The sequence below is a fragment of the Tauraco erythrolophus genome, chromosome 2 (assembly GCF_009769465.1).
Source record: "Tauraco erythrolophus isolate bTauEry1 chromosome 2, bTauEry1.pri, whole genome shotgun sequence".
In the NCBI taxonomy this organism is placed as follows: domain Eukaryota; kingdom Metazoa; phylum Chordata; class Aves; order Musophagiformes; family Musophagidae; genus Tauraco; species Tauraco erythrolophus.
The window spans coordinates 79134124-79141882 of NC_141466.1; positions in this window are offsets into that span (position 1 = coordinate 79134124).

Sequence of the window (7759 nt, forward strand, 5' to 3'; positions counted from 1 at the left end):
AGACTGTTGTAGCCCTACATGTTTTTAACAATAACCCTATTTTCAATTCCCACTCCAGATCCTGGACTCCCTCTCTCCTCTGCACTCTGACTCCCTGACCACTGTCTTGTCCCCAGCCACAGCCAGCATCTGCTCGCCAATCCCCATGCCTCCTTCCCGTTCAGATATTATCAGGTAGTAGTTTTTTCCTTACTCCAATGCAAAATTTGTTTTCTGCAGGGCCCTGCCTTCCCCCACACCTCTGACACCTTCCCCATCCTCCGTATCCCCCATTCCCAGGTATTCTCTGGGTTACTGTGTTCTAGTACACATCTGGTGGCTAAAGAGTAAGAAAAAAGCTGTGTATGTGGGTTACATGCAGCTGTTTCTCCTGCACGGGAGAGGTTTGAAAAGCCTTGAGTTTAAATTGAGTTTGTAAAACTCTTTGATAAACGTGGTGTTTTAGAGACTTTAATCAGATCAGCTTTTTCTACAGGTTTTTAAAACCAAAGGAGATAATTGTGGTAGCCAAAGATGTGTTAATATGTGTCCAGAATAGTTTGGGAACATCTGCATGCATCACGTAAGCAAGCACTCTTTTGTAAGCTTTCTTCATGTTAAAGGTCCACACGTATTCCTTCAGGTCTATAGCAGTTGCCACTTTTAGGCTTGGATCTGGTTCTTCTCTCAATCTCATTGCCTTGAACCTGGTTTAAATACATCTACTTCAGTATGGATGCTCCTGATTTATTTCTGAGGAAAGGAAAGAAAACTTGTATTGCTATGTCTTTCAAAGATGATAATGCAGATTTGGAGAAATATTGTTCATCTCTGTCTTAATGGATCTGATCACAGAAAACTGGACTTGGGGATACTTTTAGCAACTGATTGTGGAAAAAAATGCTTATTCTGTAAGTTTTCTGTACAAAAATGTCAAAACAGGAGAAATGTTTTTCGCTTGCCAGGCTGACACTCCTCACTGCTGTCTTGAGACAAGGATGTGGCCTCTCAAGGCATCATGTTTGAAAGCATCTCTTATAAAGCCTTCATTTACATGTCTCCTTTTGTGCCTTTCCTCCTTTACTCTTTTCCTTCATAGATCCACACAGAGTCTAAATCTTTCCCCAGTTGTGGTCTTTCTTGTGGTGTTTGTTCTCATTTATTTGACCACTGTGAGGCCTACCGTAGGTGGAAGTTTATCAGATCTTATTTCAGAGTCAGGGTACATTAGTTAGCACAGTGGTTAAAATATAAACAACAGTAGGAGGCTTTTTAAATAAGAAGTTGACCCTTGAAATTGGGTTTACTGTAAGCTCAAAAAAATCCCCTGCAAAAAAAATTGCAAACAATGTCAGAATACAGGTCACACCTTATTGAATAAATTCACACAAACATAATTTCCCTAAATTTCAGAATCAGGAAAAGTAAGAAAACAGCCACTTAAATATCAGTTATTTGCTAAGAGGAGAACAGACAAAAAGCAAGATTCAGTTGCTTGGAGGGGAAAATCTCAAAAGGCATCTCTAAAGATGGGCACAGCTGCAAGACTTGGGTGAGCGCGAATGAAAGGAACTCACGTAAGAGCTCCAAAGGGTAATGCTATAGCACAGATCCATGGATAGCTGGGAAATAAGGAAAGTATTTTTACTTTCTTTTCAAAGACAACCAGAACAAGTGACAAAGTGAGACTTACATAGCCCTGATTCACAGAGCCAGAGGGAACTGTGGACAGCAACCCCAGAGGGTTAACACGGACGGCTTCAAACAGCAGGAGCCGCTGCTGGTAAGGTGGGAAGAGGTTCAGTAAGGAAAAAGGTAGGCAAGTTAAAAATAAATTCTATCCTTGCTCTACACATGAAGGAACATAGAGGGCAGAAGACCTGGTGGATAAGCTCACCTCTGCAATTTCTGGCCATAGATGCTAGTGTATCCAAGGAAAGGGAAGTGATGGCAGCAGTAAGGAAACACAGAGAGGATGTTTTTCCAGCAATAAAAGTTTTAGTCTTTGAGGTGTTAATTTGTTCTGTCTGCTGCCAAATACAAGAAACCAGCAGAATGAAGTCAAATAGGCATATGAGAAACAGAGACGTTAGGAAGTGAGCAAACTGAGTGTCATCTTTATAGCAGAAAGATCTAAAGAATTAACTACTAAGGTTTCTGTGTTACTGAAAAAATATCTGGAAAAACAGGGACTCTGCAATTGCCTTTAACAGACCTGTGAAGAGCATTAATGCCATAGAGAATCTGGCAGCAGTCTTTACTGGAGACAATTAAGAGAAAATGCAATCCTTTCCCTGCCTTAAGTGTAAGCAGCTGAAGAGTGAATTGAGCTGTAAATACTTAGTGCCCGGTTTAGCAGCCACAGCATTTAGCATGCAGTGTGCTAGAACTCTTTGTATATGAGGGACAGCTTCATCATGTTCAAAGAGAACAAAAGCATTCTCCATTTCCTAAACAGAGAGCTTTGGAGAAACTATAGTTAAGCTAAAGGATGGAGCACAGCAGAGCGAGCTGGAGGGCAGCTCAGTCCTGCCTGGGCGTCCCAGGACATAACTCCCAGCACTACTGCTGCTTTGGGAAAGGGCTCAGCAAAGCCACGGCAGTGACCTCCTGTAGCCTACTCCACGTTTCTGTTAGTGGGAGCACATGTCCTGCACACAACCTTGTTCTTTCTTGATTTTGTTTTTCTCCTAGTGTACTGCAATCGCCACTCTGTCTCAAGGGCTAGTCACTCTTCACGTGTGGGGCTGCACAATAGAAATGGAGAAGCAGCATATAATAGGGCCTGAAATTCAACCCGTATGTTTATTTTTTCTTTTTAATTCTATTTTCTTGTTGGAAGAGTCTGTAAGAAAGTGAGTATCTATTTGCAATCAGGCTCCTCAAAGACTGGTGCCCGGCAGGCCATGGGTTCACTTTTTTGGGTTTAGCAGGCAAGTAGTTCCTGTCTCCGCTGCCCCAAATCACAGGACTCAGCTGTGACTCCTGTTCTGGACCCCATGCAGGAGGAGGGTTGTTGAACTCTTATCAGTCTCTCCTCTCACACATAGTGGTGCAGCTTAACCCTTTGACCTCCCTCTTCAAAATGCTTGGAGCTATTGGAGAGTTCTTGAATGAGGGTGAGGGCTATTTGGCAGCAGAATGTGGAAGAGAAAATGAAGACAGTACTCCACTTCTGGTTAAAAAAGCAGAAGAGAGAATGCGTGGAGAAAATTTGCATTTTACCCAACAATTACCCAAGTGCCTCCAAAGACCCTGGCAAATGCCTGCTATTTGTAAGTTGCTGTTCTGGTATTTTTCTGCACGCTTACACAGTTCTATACAACGATCCCTGTAGAATTGTATTATTTTCTGATGGTTCCAGCTAGTGATGAAATCGGCTGTCCAGAAATGTCATCTAGAAATAGGATGGATGTTTATAGCTCCTTGTTTCTATGATAGTTTCAGAAAAGAGAGACAAGCAACCTCCCTTTTCCATGCAAAGTATATACTGAACTTGCTAGTATAGTTTCTACTTGTCACTTGCATGTAGGTTTATTTCCACGCTTGTTTGTGACTCATTAACTTGCAAAAAGGAAGGATGTTCTAACCAGTTTAATCTTATTGAAATGAAATGCTAAAAAGGCAAGGCAGAAAATGATGTTTTATTTAATTCAAGGCTGTGTGGAATAGGATTAGTTCAAGCCACATCAGTTAATGAGATTTTCAACAGTATGCCAGTGAGGTGAGAATATCCCCTTCAGATTTAGTTTAATATTTTGACAGATTGTGTGTGTGCGTGTGTGTGAGTATAACATACAATAAGATCTTCTTTGCTTACAAAGTGTTTATGATGGTTCCAGTTTAATAGATGTTGTATAAAAATCCTTTATTCTTTAATCATTTTTATGTCTCTGTGCAAAAAGATCTTGCCATCGGATTACACAGCTTGTATTTGCTGGAGGCAACATTGGAAAAATAGTTGTTGGTTTGGGGTTTTTTTTGTGACTCTCATGTAAACTCCTGAGCTAAGATCAGGAAATTTGGCATTAGAAATCATTGAAAATTTGCTGTTCAGCTTTGCTGTTTGCTCCTATTATATTTTAACTCAAAGTAAGTTTCTGAAAAATATGCAATTTACAAATGCCATGTGTCCAAAAGACTGTAGCATATCATGTTCTATTTTTGACAAAGAAAGTGCAGAACTATAAGATTCATTGCAAACAAGGAGGTGGAAGGCACATGGAAGTGGGGTGAAAACTTGAATAGATGATGCTATAAGCACCTGGAGTTACCTTCATAACTTTTTTCCCAAACTTGTTTACAAAGTCTGCAACACCTTCCCTAGTTACAAACCACCCAACAGTCTCGTAACATCTTGTATAAGACACCTTCTTGAAGAAAACGCACTTCAAGCCCTCAGAAAGGTTTGAAGAGCTGCAGTTGTGTACAGGCTTAAGGTATGGGAAAACAAAAAATTCCAGTGATGCATTTGCAAGTGTGACAGAGTAAGAACATAGAGTACACCCAAGCAGACCCAAGAAGCACAGTTAAAATGAAGTGAATGGTACTTGTGTGCCAAGGATGCAGGGTGCCATCCTGTGACTAAGTGCTGGCGTTATTATCAGAATCAGGTCCAAGTTCCTGACTTCTATGACAATGTATTGACACAGTAGTAATGAGTTGCACTGCAAATATAAAAATAGATTTGTTGTTTAGACACATGAAAAGACTGGAAAATGCAAGCAGCCTTGCCAGAAGTAGTGTTTAACTATGTGCTAAAACCAGGACAGATGACTGATAGTAAATCAAGAATTCCCATGCTGCAAGAGAACAGCTAAAACTGCAGTCATTTTCTCAGCTGGAGAAAATGCAGTATTTCCGGACTGTATTCCCATAAAAGCTAAAAAAAAACAAACCCCAAAGTGACACCCGAAAGACTCAAATAACTGAGGAACTAAGCCAAAAAAGATCCAGAAAATATTGTAAAGTGAAGGCCAAAGAGGGTCTTCAGCCCCTGAAAACAGCCTGTAGCAAGAGGACGGACTGCTAATGAATCACAGGGGTTTCTGGGAAAGAAACACAATTTCCAAATGTGATGTACAGTGACATGAAAATTGTTATATTTATTAGTGTTCAAGGAGAGATACACTGACAATCATCCCAAATCTAACCAAATAGTATTGATAAGAGTGTCTGGGAGAATGGCCTTTTTTAAACCTTGAAATCAAGAACAATAGCCTTTGGTTTACATGGAACAGTAGCAGCATTTCAGTGACAAATGTGCAGGGTTGTTGGATTCCATGAGGAGTATGCAGCTGCACACGTCTATGCTACTGCGATCCATGAAATACAGGCAGACTGTCCAAAACCTCTGCGGGCAACGGCATCGTCTAGGCTGGCAGACCCCCAGCAGGCCCAGTTCAGCACCTACTAGCAAAAACCGGTATCAAATATCTCAAATGTTTGTTAGGCAATGCCTACAGGCACTGAAGGATGGCTTACAGGCACCAAGAGAAACACGAATAATTTATGAGTCGGGCCAGTTATTACAGAGAATTTGTACTATTTTTTTTTTGAAGAAACAGCACTCCCGGCAGAACTTTAAAAACAAGAGTCCATGGGGAACAGAACGCAAGTGCCAGATGGCAGCAAGCCTTTCATGTGCTCCAGTAAACATTGTGCTCAACAGGTTCTGAAAGTAACCAGGTTTACTGAGCATACAACTCAAGAAAAGCTTTTGGGGCAGCATTACCACAGGAGAACTAGGGAGAGATGTGCTGATTACTATACTTGAGAAGAAAACTTGTGCAATTAGAGAGTGAGTTATACTGGCGACAGAGCAAAAGGAGCTGTTTCTGGGTTCAGACTTCAGGTTTTTCTCCAACCGTGTCCCACAGGCTGATTAAGTGAGGCGAATGGCAACAACAGGCTGCAGAAGTGGTTGTAGCCTGAAGCCTGCTGCCCTGTAGCAGCCTGTTACGTGTTCAGCTGATCGCACAAGAAAAAGGAGAATAGACTCACCACCATCTCCAGCTCCTTGGGGTCGGAGCACAGAGATCTGTGACAGTGTGAGAAATTTCACGCTAAGGGCCACGGCCCTTCAAAAGGTGGCCTGTTCCTGTGGCTGCTGTGGAGGTACACAACCAGGGGCGGATTGGATAGAAGGAGAGCAGAAGCTTGGAGAGGGGGACAACATTCAAGATCTTGAAGAAATCCAAGAAAAAGATGCTGTCAAGAAAGACTGGGTTAAAAAACAGCTATTCAAACAGTATCATGATGAGCAAAGGAAACTGATGAGTGGGTCATAATGGAAACAATAAAGAATGGATAGAGAAGATTGAGGAGTCAGTAGAGACTGCAAATGTTTTAACTCCAGCTTTTTTAAAAATCCTGAAATGAGTTTATAGAGCCTGATCTCTGTAGAGTTCTTTACAGCAATAATAAAGCACCTAAATACTAGATACAGATTTATAATACACTTTAAATCAGGCATACAACTGGAAGACTTGAAAAATACAGAAACAAGTTTTCAGATTACAGGTCCACACGAGGTGTACATTTCTTCTCCTATTAGGTCAATACATGTACTGTTTGGAAGTGATATGTTTTTAAGTGATACACAGAAAATCGGAACAACAGCTGAAAATACTGGAACTAGCTTTGGTAACTGATTTGGAGTCAATGGGGCAGGTAAGTTTCTGTTGATTTCTGATGCTGCTGGAATATGTCCCACTCAGTAATTTCTTTTTGTCGCTGCGGTACCACTTGAAGAGCGTTTCTCTAACTCAGCCTTTCCTGACAGCTTCGATAGCAGTCTTTTTCCATTGCTCTGAGTGGCAATCAGGCCAGATTCTGTGGCTCGGAGAGGCTTGACTAACCTAGGGATGCCCTTTCTTTCTCCACCTGCCTGCCACAGAGCACACAGGAGCACAAGCTGCCAAGCCTGATAAGGCAAGCACCAGCACCCAGCTTCACCTGTCCAGTCCTCCGAGACATCCTTGCCTCTTCTGGGTATAAAGTGAAAGAGCAGCTTATTTTAATTCCTAAAGTCTGTGTCAGGGCTGAACTGTTGATGTCGCAAGTGAGAGCACAACTTCTGTGGAAGCACCTCACAAGCATGTTAACTGTACCATATGCCATCCAACCCACCGCTTTGCCTGCTGGAGTGGATAGTTGGTTTTCCATGCAAACAGCAAACCGAAGAAAGTTAGATGGTTGCATAGCGCAGCACAAAGCTCTGCTTGGGTGGTAAGAGTGGAGGGAAATTAGCCTCAAGAAGAAGCAACACCACCAGGCTTCCATTCAGCTCCTGGCAGGACAGGCACAGTCTAGCTTGGCCTTTTCTTACCCAAGGTGGTGGCTGGGTTTGGTTGCTGCTTTCTTATTCCTGGAGCAGCAACAGAAAGGGCAGCAGATGCCAGTGATGAGTAGAGGGACAGACCTGATTTGGGATAAAGTTTCTTGCCCAGGGAAGACCTTGTATACAGAGACATGCCAGCTGCTTGCACATACAGAGGAGAAAAGCAAATGTTTGAACAAAGAGGAAGCCACTTCCATGAGTTGGAGCATGTTTCAAAAGACGAGGGTGAAGTAGGAGCCTTACAGCTGCTGCCACATGCAACACGGTTGACTTACCCAGGCACAACACAGACATGCTGACAGACAGTAATAACTGGTCAATTTGACTATTGCTTTGCAATAACTACTTATGCTCAGCCAGTAATGATATTTATTTAAGATTCTTATGAATTACTATGATTTTAAAACGGTATTTGGAATGCTGTTTCTGACACAGGAA